The following is a 14,773-nucleotide window of genomic DNA, read 5'->3' as shown; positions in this document are numbered from 1 at the left end:
GCACTCTTTGGGGTAGCACCATGGTATAGCCAGAGGACAGCTATTTTCCATCCTGTTATGGGTACTTTGATTTCAATACAAAACCGAGGAGGCTCATGGCTCTCACCCCATTTCATAAACTTGAACAGTAATTATGATGACTTCCGGAGGATTTCCTTCAACCTATCAGAGCTCTTGCTGAATGAACTGACATGTTATCCACCCAATCAAAGGATCACAGAATCAATCTAGTACTGAAAGCATACGCTACAGCTAGCTAGCACTGCAGTGCATAACATGTGGTGAGTAATTGACTCAAAGAGGGAGAAAAATAGTAGTTGAACAGTTTTGAACCAATTCATTTCTTAAAAAATTGAGAAGCAGCAGCAGAGAGAGAGAGATAGATAGAGAGCTATATTATTTTGCTTTCACTTTGACCTACTTAGCTAGCTAATGCAGCCAGCTAATTTAGTCTACTCAATCACCTGGTTCAAACAGAGAGGAATACTATTCATGTTAGCTAGTTTGCTAAGGCTATCAAACACTGAAACTCTTCCAAGTCAAGTTAAGCTTTCAGTTATATTAATTTATTGCTACTGGGGCCCGCCAGTGTAACTGCTAAACTGCTTGCTGTACACTCTACTGCGTGATTGTAGAGGGTTTACTAACGCATTAGTTTATAGTATGTATGTTGACTATGACGTTAGCTAATATAGTGACATTGACAACGATGTAGGATGTGTGTAGTGGTTAGCAGTTATGTTTGGAAGGTTTGTCTTGGAAAGGTTTTTTCGCCCGGCCACAGACAGCTGTTGTGCTGTACACTGAAGTCCACAAGCGAAGGCAAAATGGAGGAGGAGGAGAGTGCGTAGATGCGAGAAGGAATTATACAAGGAGAAAAGTGCTGATCCTGTTTGCGTGTGGTTGCTATGAGAGTGAACTATGTGTGCGGGTGATCGGGGCTATATTCATTCTGCCGATTCTGTTGAAAAAAAAAAAAAATTTCTTAAACAGAATCAAACAGGGATAAACCTACCTGAATTGTTCAATAGAAACTTTCGTTTGGACTAATGATTACACCCTTGATCATCTAGATGGAGACAAGAGTTTGCAAGGCGGTACTGAATGTGTCACTGTTTGTCATCTTGATTACTCCCATTTGTCTCTCAACCCATTATATTTTTCATTTGTAGGCTAGGTTGTAGCAACCTCATGATGGGTACAGGGAAACATGGAAGATTTATGTAGTAGCCTAAACCTACCGATGTTACATTGAGCTGGGTGAATGGAATATGAATGAGTCATTCAATATGCTGTAATAGAAATAAAAACATCTTGAACTGCACCGACTGATAATTCATCTCATCGTGCAAGAATGAATGCAATTAATTGATTATAGAATGTTATGAAGGACACAACTTTGTAGAACCAAAACCCTTCTCAAAAAATTCAAACCCGAGAACAAATTATTTTGGGGGCTGCAGTTGGCGAGCGTATCACTCTCACGGCAGTCAAGCAATGCATTCCTCCAAGTGCCGTTCACAATCTAGCCTAGCCCCGTTGCGGCCTCCACAAATAGACCCGGTCTAAACTATATTTTAAAATGATCTTATTTGTATGCCAAGCAAACAACAAATGTACATTGTTTATTAAAGCACATTTTTACAAAGCTCAGTCACAAATAAACCCCCTGTAGTGAAGGACATGTGAACGCGAGGCTTGTAGAATCATTATTATTATTACTGACTCAAATGAATGAAAGGAGTCAAAACAATTCTTTATTCTCACTGAACGACTCTAAAAGATCAGAGTTGTTAAAAAGAGACAAACGTCCCATCACTATATCACATACGTTCATGTACGTTTTTCTAATAATATAAACTCAGAAAAAAAGAAACATCCCTTTTTCAGGACCCTGTCATTGAAAGATAATTTGTAAAAAAAATCCAAATAACTTCACAGATCTTCATTGTAAAGGGTTTAAACACCGTTTTCCATGCTTATTCAATGGACCATAAACAATTAATGAACATGCACCAGTGATTAAGACACTAAAGTTTACAGACAGGCAATTAATGTCACAAAACTGGGACACTAAAGAGCCCTTTCTACTGACTCTGAAAAACACCAAAATGAAGATGCCCAGGGTCCATGCTCATCTGCGTGAATGTGCCTTAGGCATGCTGCAAGGAAGCATCGTCGCCTATGGGCAGAAACCCACCGTCGCTGGACCAAACAAGACTGGCAGAAAGTGCTCTTCACTGGTGAGTCGCGGTTCTGTATCACCAGGGGTGATGGTCGGATTTGCGTTTATCATCGAAGGAATGAGCATTACACCGAGGCCTGTACTCCGGAGCGGTATCGATTTGGAGGAGAAGGGTCCGTCATGGTCTGGGGCGTTGTGTCACAGCATCGTCGGACTGAGCTTGTTGTCATTGCAGGCAATCTCAATGCTGTGCATCCTCCTCTCTCATGTGGTACCCTTCCTGCAGGCTCATCCTGACATGACCCTCCAGCATTGACAATGCCACCGGTCACACTGCTCTTTCTGTGCGTGATTTCCTACAAGACAGGAATGTCAGTGTTCTGATCTCAATTCAATTGAGCACGTCTTGGACCTGCTGGATTGGAGGGTGAGGGCTAGGGCCATTTCCCCCAGAAATGTCTGGGAACTTGCAGGTGCCTTGGTGGAAGAGTGGGGTAACATCTCACAGCAGGAGCTGGCAAATCTGGTGCAGTCCATGAGTAGGAGATGCACTGCAGTACTTAATGCAGCTGGTGGCCACACCAGATACTGACTGTTACTTTTGATTTTGACCCCCCTTGTTCAGGGACACATTATTCCAATTCTGTTAGTCACATGTCTGTGGAACTTCTTCAGTTTATGTCTCAGTTTTTGAATCTTGTTATGTTTATACAAATATTTACACATGTTAAGTTTGCTGAAAAAAAACGCAGTTAACAGTGAGAGGACGTTTATTTAAAAAGTATATTTTTTGGACTTTGTTTATTTTATTTTGGGCTTTTTTCTACCTTAACATTTTTTTTTAAAACTCCAGCAGCAATGATCTTGAAATCTATCCAACATCATAAATCAACCAATAGATTCTGAGTAACGGTTACAGATTTTTTTGTAGTTGCTATGACTGTGATATGTTGTTGTTTATCTACCTTAGTTAAATGCACTGACCTAAATGTAAACACTTGCAAAGCATGCTGGGTATTTATGAATAAACTCCGCCCCCAAACAAGTACACATTTGTTCGGTGCGGACCAGATCCAAATCTGAACGAAGCAAAGACGTCTAGGCTGTTTCACAAGTGTGACCCTCAAAGTACAGTACAACACAGTAGACCACAGAAGAGCACAGTACAGTAGAGTTTAATTCATTAGAGTAGAGTACAGTAGAATAGATAAAAGTACAGTACAATATAGTTTAATTCAGTAGAGTACAGTACAGTATAGTTGAATTCAAATCAAATGTATTTATAAAGCCCTTTTAACATCAGCAGATGTCACAAAGTGCTTAAACAGAAACCCAGCCTAAAATCCCAAACAGCAAGCAATGCAGATGTAGAAGCACAGTGGCTAGGAAAAAACTCCTTAGAAAAGAGGATCCTAGGAAGCAACCTAGAGAGGAACCAGGCTCTGAGGGGAGGCCTCTTCTGGCTGTGCCGGGTGGAGATTATAAGAGTACATGGACATTAAGGCCAGATTGTTCTTCAAGATGTTCAAATGTCCATAGGTGACCAACAGGGTCAAATAATAATCACAGCAGTTGTAGACTAGCGGGTGTAACAGGTCAGTACCTCAGGAGTAAATGTCAGGTGGCTTTTCATAGCCGAGTATTCAGAGGTTGAGACAGCAGGTGCGGGAATGATCGAGAGAGAGAGAAAGTGAGAGGTAGAGTTGAACAAAAGCAGGTCCAGGACAAGGTAACACGTCCGGTGAACATGGCAGGGTTCCATAGCCGCAGGCAGAACAGTTGAAATTGGAGCAGCAGCACTACTAGGTGGACTGGGGACAGCCAGGAGTCATCAGGGAAGGTAGTCCTGAGGCATGGTCCGAGGGTTCAGGTCCTCCGGGAGGGGAGGAAGAGAGAATTAGATGGAGCATACTTAAATTCACACAGGACACCAGATAAGACAGGATAATTACACCTGATTAAACAGACTGACCCTAGAGCCCCCTGGCACCTAGATACTGGAGGCTGAAACTCGGGGGGTGGAGGACACTGTGGCCACGTCCGACAAATTACTGCCTCCTAATAATCTGCTGCTCTAATTCAGTAGAGTACAGTACAATACGGCATAGTTTAATTCAGTAGAGTTTAGTAGGGTACTGTACTCAACTACACATTTTTTTTACTGTACTGTGTACTGTAATTTACTGTACTCTGCTGTACTGTGCTGTGCAAACTTGTTGAACAAATATGTCTATGATTGGTCTGGACCCGACCAAATCTGAACCAATTATGGACGTCTATGCTTGGGCTAAATCAAGGACGTCTATCATTGGTTCAGATTTGGTCTGAACCAAAAATCAAGGTCTCTTGACGTTGAAATCAATGCTTGTCCGGGCCACCCCAAATCTGAATCAGGGGAGAGGATGCGTGTGTATGTGTCACAGCAGGTTGGTGGCACCTTAGTTGGGGAGGACAGGCTCATGGTAATGACTAGAACGGAATAGGTGGAATGGTATCAAACACACCGAACACATGGTTTCCTTGTGCTTGATGCCATTCCACTTGCTCCGTTCCAGACATTATTATGAGCCGTCCTCCTCTCAGCAACCTACACTGGTGTGTGTGTGTGTGTGTGTGTGTGTGTGTGTGTGTGTGTGTGTGTGTGTGTGTGTGTGTGTGTGTGTGTGGTGTGTGTGTGTGTGTGTGTGTGTGTGTGTGTGTGTGTGTGTGTGTGTGTGTGTGTGTGTGTGTGAAGGTCAGGCATGTCCCTGTGGATCTCCAGAGCAGCAGATTATTAGGAGGCAGTAATTCTCCCATTCAGTAGAGGAGAATAGAGTGGCTTGACAGAATAAGTGTGTGTATGGGCTCTGGCAAGCCCATACACACACTCACAAACTATTGAGCCCGGAGCACTGGGAATCCCACACTCAGGGTGGCATAGCATTGAAATGTTGTAGCTCCTCAAGAACCCCATTGGAGAGCAGAGGGAGGGCTACAGAGAGGACAGAAGAGAGCAAGCGAGAGAGCACAGCAAACAGGGTAAGAGGCTGGAGAATCCCTAGAAGGACCAAAACTGTTTATCTGAAGAGATGATTGCTATCAGCAGGCCCAGAGACAAGGGACTCCCATGAAGAGTGGATCAGAGGAGGAGAGGAGTAGAGGAGGAGGTGAACGTGTGACCTTGCCAACGGTAGAACCCTGGAGTCAAACACACAGGCATTAGTATGCAGAGGAAACAACTCGGAGAGAAGAGACACAAACCTCCCAGGGAGGAGAGGGAGACGCATGACTCTAATCAGATATTACACCAGCATTGACAGGAGGGGAATGCGGCCGGTTGATGTTGTTGTCAATACACTTGAAAGCGAGATGTACACTGAGTATACAAAACACTTAGGACACCTGTGCACCGGCTTGTGTCAAGAACTGCAACGCTGCTGAGTTTCACGCTCAACAGTTTCCTGTGTGTATCAAGAATGGTCCACCACCCAAAGGGCATCCAGCCAACTTGACACAACTGTGGGAAGAATTGGAGTCAACATGGGCCAAGCAACCCTGTGGAATGCTTTTGACATCTTTTAGAGTTCACGCCCCGACAAAATTGAGGCGTGCAACTTCATATTAGGTTCCTAATGTTTGGTATAATCAGTGTATTGAGAGATTTTAATAGAATAAGTACAAATCAGATTTACATAACGTATAAAGGGTTACCAAAAATACATTTAAACACTTGATTCTAACAAGTGACAATGTAATACAAGTGCAGCTACAAGAGCTGTTGGATAAGGCCGATTTAAATAACAGATGAAACCCATGCGGCTGTGTCGCGGCTACACAACTCTGTGTGACTGAATACAGTCACTGCATGAGTCAGAACAATACATCAGAACCAGCAGTCTTCAACAGTAGTCCTAGGTGATGAATGTGTGATAATGAGAAGTGTGTGTGTGTGTGTGTGTGTGTGTGTGTGTGTGTGTGTGTGTGTGTGTGTGTGTGTGTGTGTGTGTGTGTGTGTGTGTGTGTGTGTGTGTGTGTGTGTGTGTGTGTGTGTGTGTGTGTGTGTGTGTGTGTGTGTGTGTGTGTGTGTGTGTGTGTGTGTGTGTGATTTGGTGTGTCTTACATTTTTTGGTTCAAAATGTATCAGCCATCACTTCCTATGACTGAAAACACATCAGAACGGAGATCACTAACCTCGATTTGTATAAAGATTTCTACTTCAGTGAGTTGGTGGCACAAGACATCCTGCTCACCCCGGACCAGAACCTATCCCCGACACTCAGAAACGAAAGAGATAGCTATATAGAGGCTGACGTGCGGGCACCCTGATGAAACTGCGCTTATGAGTAAATAATCCGTCTCTGCCTTCTGTTCTTTGGCAAATGTACAATCACTGGAGAACAAATTGGACGGGCTCTGGTCCACACTATCCAATCACCTGGACCTGAAGAGCTGTAATATCCTATGTTTCTCAGAAACTTGGCTGAACAAGTACATGGGCGCATTCTTTTCATATTAAAGAAGTCTCGAGATTCTGCTCGCCTGAGTTAGAATACCTCATGATAAGTTGTAGAACATAATATATTCCAAGAGAGTTTGTATCTATATTTTTGTAGCTGTCTATTTAACACCACAAACAGATACTGGCACTAAGTCCGCACACAGCAAACTGTATAGGGCCATAAGCAAACAAGAAAATGCTCATCCAAAGGTGGCATTCTTAATGGCCAGTGATTTTAATGTAAGAAAACTGAAATCCATCTTACATCATTTCTACCAGCATGTCAGCTGTGTAACTAGAGGCAAAAAAAAATCTAGATCACCTTTACTCCACTACACACACAGAGACACATCCAAAGCTCGCTCTCTCTCTCTCTCAATTTGGCAAATATGACCATAACTCTATCTTCCTGATTCCTGCTTACAAGCAAAAATTCACACAGAAAGTCAGATGAAGCTGATGCTAAGCTAAAGGACTGTTTCGCTAGCACAGGCTGGAATATGTTCCGGGACTCAGTGGCATTGAGGAGTTTACCACATCAGTCACCAGCTTCATTCATAAGTGCATTGACGACGTCGTCCTCACAGTGACCGTACGTACATATCCCAACCAGAAGCCATTGATTACAGGCAACATCCACACTGAGCTAAAGGTTTGAGCTGCCGCTTTCAAGGAGCAGGACACTAACCCAAGTGTCTTCACTGACATATCCAACATCTCCCTGATCCAGTCTGTAATACCTACATGTTTCAAGCAGACCACCATAGTCCCGGTGTCCAGGAATGCCAAGGTAACCTGTCTGAATGATTATTAACTGTAGCACTCACATCTGTAGCCATGAAAATCTTTGAAATGCTGGTCGTGGGTAACATCAACGCCATCATCCCGAAAACACTGGGCCCACTCCAATTTGCATACCACCCCAACAGATCCACCGATGATGCAATCTCTATTGCACTCCACACTGCCCTTTCCCACTTGGATAAAAGGAACACCTACATGAGAATGCTGTTCATTGACAACAGCCCAGCATTCAAGACCAATGCCCTCCAAGTTTATCACTAAGCTAAGGAACCTGGGATGAAGGCCTCTCTCTGCAACTAGATCTGTGACAGGACGCCCCCAGGTGGTAAGGATAGGCAGCAACACATCCGCTACGCTGACCCTCAACACTGAGGCTCCTCAGGGGTGCATGTTTAGTCCCCTTCTGCAATCCCTGTTCATCCACGACTCCAAGAACAACGAAAATTTAATTTGGTTGAAATTAAAACGATCTTAATGTGGGACACCCACTCTGAAACATGAGTCAGTGTCCCAGAATAGAGGGTGTGATGGACCATACGACAGGGGTGGCTAATCTGCTACACTCTGTGTCGACACACACACACAATCCCTCGTCTCCCTCTCCGTCTGTGAGTCCTTGTGTGGCGTCATAGCACAGTGTCCTCGGACAACATCAGAGGGAAGAGACACAGGGACAAGGACATCCCCTGTGTATGTGTGCATATTTGCTTGCTGTGCATGTGTGTGTGTATGTGTGTGTGCATGTGTGTGTACGTGTAATCTCTACACACAATCCAGATCCACTGCCTCTGCCAAACACATCCTCTCTCATTTAGTTTCTTCCTCACTGCGCGACGTTACATTCGTCACACACACACACACACACACACACGTCGTCACGGTAGTCGCCACAATGACACCTAGGAATGCAAGTGGTGGAAATGAGAATGCATCATTTCTCCTCTACACCTTTCATGTGTGATGTACGTGTCACACCTCTGCTGCCAGAGAGCAGTGGGGAGGGAAGGATGGATGGAGGACAAGGTGGAGGTAGGGAGAAACGTTGAAAACGTCTAATTGTGCAGTGAGACTTTTAGAGCTTGTTGGGGAAGGAGGTGAGGATAGAGGGATTAAGGGAGGGCACGGTGTACAGATTTTAGCTCAACAGATTCGCAGGCGACTGTGAGGTGTCAAATTGTCCTGGTAATTGCAGTTCTTGTGACTCACTTCGGGTTTATGCCCACACGCATGCAGACACGCACACACATACCCACACACATGCTCCAGGCACACACACACACACACACACACACACACACACACACACACACACACACACACACACACACACACACACACACACACTCCCACGCACCTACCTATTAGGTCTACCAGCAACAAGATCTCACGGTTTGACATGGTTTGACTTCAGCTTTCAATGTTAATTCTGAATGTTTTTGGGAAAGGGTTAACCTCCACAGGATCGGTGGTGAGCTAACATAGGCTAATGTGATTAGCATGAATTTCCCAGGATATATATATCTGATATTTACAGAAAGCTTAAATTCTTGTTAATCTAACTGCACTGTCCAATTTACAGTCGCTATTACAGTGAAATAATACCATGCTATTGTTTGAGGAGAGTGCACAGTTATGAACTTAAAAATGTATTAATAAACCAATTAGGCACATTTGGGCAGTCTTGATACAACATTTTGAACAGAAATACAATGGTTGCCATCTATTGACCCGAAATCTAAATTGTGCATGGGTTGGCATAATACATTATGATCTTTTCTCTTGCATTTCAAAGATAATGGATGGTACAAAAAAATACCCCCAAAAATCATGTTTTTATCTTTGTATTATCTTTTACCAGATCGAAAGTGTTATATTCTCCGACACTAATTTAACATTTCCACAAACTTCGAAGTGTTTCCTTTCAAATGGTATCAAGAATATACATATCCTTGCTTCAGGGCCTGAGCTACAGGCAGTTAGATTTAGGTATGTCATTTTAGGCGAAAATTGAAAAAAAGGGGTGGATCCTTTAAAAAAAAAAAAAAATCGAACAAGAGCACTTGGATTGAACAAGCCACCCTCTCAGATGGAGCTTGCGGCTTACTGCCATCCACCAACCTCTAATATCTGTGACTTCATTACCCAGTGAAATATTCAGAGTCAGTTGCAGGTCCATGAGTAATTCAGTTTAATCTAATGGGCAGAGTTTCCTCCACTTAGTATATTAGGAAAGAGTGACAGAGCCAGGCTCCTAGTGATACAGCCAGGCTGGTAGTGACAGTACTGGGCCCAGGGGAACAGCAGGGATGAGGATATGAAATACACTCAAGGGGTTTGGACATTTACTCTGCAAGTTACAGGGACGTCGACAGGGAAATCCATAGTGAGGCTTAGGCTAATTCACCAGGATGCGCAAATGGTAGTGATTTTGTTTTGTTCTATATTTGTGTAAATGATTTGTCCAGGCACCACATTTTACTGCTCTTTCTTTGGCTGAGACGCTCCAATATGCAAAGACAATCCCCCAGAGTGTGACAGAGAGGAGAGGTTGGAGGAGGGAGGTAAGTTAGATGGGCTCAGATGAGGCTGTATTGGTGTGAGTGCAGGTCAGCATTATACTTTAGGAGCCCTGTACACAATTCCCCCTCCTGGATGTTACAGACAGGAAGTTATTATTATTATTATCATTATTATTCTGGTTCTACCTCACAAGCCCCATACAGTTGTAACTGAGTATAATCACCTGACAACCTTTATAACAGAAAAGAACCTCAGCTCCAACAGCTTTGATCCTACTTGGCCTCTTCATCTCTAATTCACCACTCCCTTTAGTGCTTCCTCCAAACAACTCAACACAGCTCTGCTTCCTCTGAATCTTTCACAGGGATGAATAACATTGATGAGAAGTGTACACACACACGCATACACGCACACACACACACAGGGCCAGAGAGAGAGACAGGCACACACACACACTTTCTCTCACACACATTCTCCTCTAGTCCTGTGGGCACAGCAAAATGGAGAGCTCAAATAAAACAACTCGCACTAAGCATGGGAAACACACACAACCGTAGATGTATGCCCATATCCACACCCAGGCATCCGGGGTCTACTCTATACCTAGACGGTGATCACGATCACCTCTGCCACTCTCTCAGTCCATGCCTCCGGTGCTACACACACACGCACACACACACACACACGCACGCACGCACGCACGCACGCACGCACGCACACACACACACACACGACATATTACAACAGGTACGATGTAATCAGATTGGCTGATAAATAACCTAGCTTTGGCAGCTAGAAGTTAGTAACTGGTGCAAGTCAGCTTGGTAGCTGCCGTCGTGACGTTGTATTAGTTAATGTGACGACTGTTGCTCATCGAATGATTACAAGTTTCTAAATACGTGATTAACTGAATCAAGCAACTATTAACTCATTAACCTGGGGCACCATGGGAAAACTCGTTTTTATTGAGTTTCTATTTCCCAAATTAACTCAAAGAATATCAGAATGTCGATTTTACAACAGCCGCTCATTAACCAGTTGCCTCTAACAATCTCGTTCTGAACGTCGTATAGCCCGTGAATCTGCACGGACCCGGGTCTCACTAATGAGTTCGTACCACACCAATCTTAGTTGAATATTTATTTACTAAAAAGCTAAAATGATTGATAAAAGATACACATAGACAAAACAGGTTATTGATTAGAACTTAGTATAACGGGCCAACACACTATGGCGCGTGTTACCCACAATGGGAATTTCAAAAGAGAGAGAAAAAAATAAGTACACAAGAGAAATATACATTTGGGTGAATTTGTCAGCTATGCTATTCTAACACTAGCCTTGCCCAAACTGCCGCTCTTATGGGTCAGAATATAATGATGTAATTACGTGGGGATGATCTCCGGGGATTCTCTGCATGGACCGTTCCGCAGTTCGATGACGCACTTCTCCTGCGCACCTCCCTGCTCGTCCTCCCGGTGTCCGTGTCCTTTTTGGCTTAGGAGTCTGTTCCCGCACCCCTTTCTCTGGAAGGGGTCTTCTGAGGCCAGACAGCTCTGTAGCTCAGAGCTCACAGCATAGGAATGAAACCCTTCAGATACCACGATTCTATGGGAGATGGAAGCTAGGTGGTTGGACTTGAATTCATCCGCTTAGACACAGCTACTCATCCATAGCTTGGGTAGAAGAGGATTTCTTTGTCCTCAAACTTGCGTTGCGTTCTGGGTTCGTTGACTTTTTAGACCTCGCTGCAGCTGGGGTCACGTAGTCCTCTTGTAAATTCTATACTCACAGGTTTTATACCCTTGGGTCAGAAGTGGGCGTAGCCGCCTTTAGGGCAATTCTCTGGGCGTACCAAGTTAATGAGGCAAGGGCTAGGTTTTTCTCAAATCCCATTTTAGACAACTAACTTAACATTTCATCTTCCCCAAAACATTCTCTTTGATTTTGATATTTTCCACACAACGTACAATGTATAAACATCAAGCATATACTAGGAAAACCCTTCACATTATATAATAATAATAATATATGCCATTTAGCAGACGCTTTTATCCAAAGCGACTTACAGTCATGTGTGCATACATTCTACGTATGGGTGGTCCCGGGGATCGAACCCACTACCCTGGCGTTACAAGCGCCATGCTCTACCAACTTTTCGTAATAACGTAATCTATTAACCTTTAATAAAATAACAAAAATTACATACATTTTCATATTCCATCTATCGTCATGACCACCATTGTGGCTGACGAAAACCATTGTTCCAAAGTCCCTTTAGTTCATGTTTAATGTTCTGAGGTTGGTTCTCCATAGTGACAGGAAAAAGGAATTTGTCTGTGGCCTGAGATTTACCAGGGGCGTGAGGGGCTATAAAACCCCTAGATCTCTCCTCCTCTGTTGGGGTTGAGAGATAATCTGTAGGGTTGCGGTCTCCTGTAACCTGACCTAATCAAGACAGTCATGACACTGCTGTCTCTCTCTCTCTCCCCTCTTTGCGCCACTTAGTCACACACACACACACACACACACACACACACACACACACACACACACACACACACACACACACACACACACACACACACACACACACACACACACACACACACACACACACACACACACACACACACACACACACACACAGCGCCTACTGCTAACTCTTTCGTTCCGCTCTCCCGCAGTGCATGCATTCATTTAACAGCTTTAGCTAATAATGTAGCAGAAAATATAGAGTTTCTGCTGCTCCCCCCCATCCCTCTGTCTGTAGGCCTTGGAGGGAGAAAGAGCAGGTTATGAGAAAACCACTAAGGAAAAACCACTTATCTCTCAGGGACGGAAGATAAGCCTGAAGAGAGTGAATAATTAATAATACAGACAGACAAAGGAAGAACAAATAAACACACTAAGGGTTCGAAATGTTTTCAGGCTTTGTTCATCTGTGATAACCAGTCTAAATAAACCAGTCTAAATAAACCAATCTAAAAGAAAGGGGATGGGAAGTGAGAAAGAGTTGAAGAGGTGAACATGCTTGAGTGAAAGTGAGAGAGACAGAAAAGAGTAAAGTAGGGAAGGCTAGAGGAATGGGGGGGGAGGAAATAGAGGCTGTCCACCCATCTGTCTGTCTAACCTCAGACGCATCTACAGCTGACTCTCTCTGTGCTATTTTCAGCATTTACACAGCGAGATGAAATTTCAAGAGAAAGAAGTCACAATCTAAAAACAAAATATTAAAACGTCAACAATTATTATCCAAACTCTACACTCATATCTTCCAAACACTGCATGAGGTAAAAATGCAACCAGAGGTGACTTGTGGGAAACATCTTTTCTGATTAGTTTGTATACAAGCTCCTGTACAGAAACACAGATATCAGCCGTGGCTAAAACCCAATTTTCATGGCACACAGTCACTCCAACCTGTCCTTGAAATGAGCTCAATACTGCTCCTCACAAAAACAACGTACCCCATTACCCAGCCCATCTAAATGGGTACCGACAGATAGACAGTCACCCAAATCAGTTATTTACATCCAGAAACACGAGCTGAGGGGAGCAAATCGCCAGTCATTTGAAAACCAATATCACCAATTAATACAGTGGATATTCCCTGATTGAAACTGACATTGGAAAGGGTATTATTTTAAAGCGGAGTTCTGAAGAATGTCCTCTTAACTAGTCCATGGTTAGAATGTTTTTTGACTACAAAGCATTTAGACTAGGGCCTGCGTATTACTGGTGAAATGGCAGGTATAAGAATACAGGGGATTACGAGGTCAGAACAGTTCAGCCTCGAGTCTAATGCTGTTCTATCAGAAGGTGAGGACTGCAGATGTAGCATAAGCAATAATCTATGACTCAATTTACTGTATTTATATTCGTCTAGCCTTAGCCTGCTACCTATTCTAATCGGGGGCATAAAAGTGACATAGGGGTGTTTGAGTTTTAGGATAACAGCTGGTGTGGGACCTGAAGCGACAAGTACAGGGTGAAAGAGCAAGTACATGACTTCATGTGGCAAATGTCTCAGGGTGAGTCTCTCAAATGGCACCCTATTCCGTGAACTACTTTTGATCAGGGCCCTCTATGGGTAAAAAGTACTACAAGTAGTGCACTATATAGGGAATAGGGTGTCATTACGAATGCAGAGAGTATGCTTGCTTATGCTTACTGTATGGTATGGTTGAGGCTGAAGTACAGTTCCTTCTCTCATGTGGTCTCTTCAACGCAATGTCAGATGCTCCTCAGGTCTCCCTTCATATATACTGAGAAAAGGGATTCCGGGAACCTTTGATGTTTCTTTGAATCAAAGAAATTCATGAAGTTTACTTTGTTCAAAACATTTCTTCTTGGTCGTTTTTTTGCCTGGCTGTGAGCTCAGATGAGGTGGAAATAAATGCACCGACAATCAAAATGGTACAGTTAACAATGGCCTGATTCACAGAAAATAACCCCCAATCAGTGTTTATTATGCCCAGGACAAGTCTCCACGGATGTCACAAATGGCACCTTATTCCCTATACAGTGCACTACTTTTGGCCATGGCCCATAGGGCTCTGGTCAAAACAAGTACACTATATAGGGAATAGAGTGCCATTTGGGAGACAATTCATGACTCACTCAGGGTGTTAGACTTCCCACCGGTCCCACCATGAACAGGAAACAAGCTGATAAAGGGTGGAAGGTAGCCTAGCGGTTAGAGCATTGGGCCAGTAACCAAAGGTTTGCTAGCTCAAAACCCTGTGGCAACAAGGTTAAAATTCTGTCAATGTGCCTTTGAGCAA

This window comes from Oncorhynchus keta, chromosome 13, assembly GCF_023373465.1.
Source record: "Oncorhynchus keta strain PuntledgeMale-10-30-2019 chromosome 13, Oket_V2, whole genome shotgun sequence".
NCBI lineage: Eukaryota > Metazoa > Chordata > Actinopteri > Salmoniformes > Salmonidae > Oncorhynchus > Oncorhynchus keta.
The sequence above is the reverse complement of the archived record's forward strand: the minus strand, read 5'-3'. Positions refer to the sequence as shown.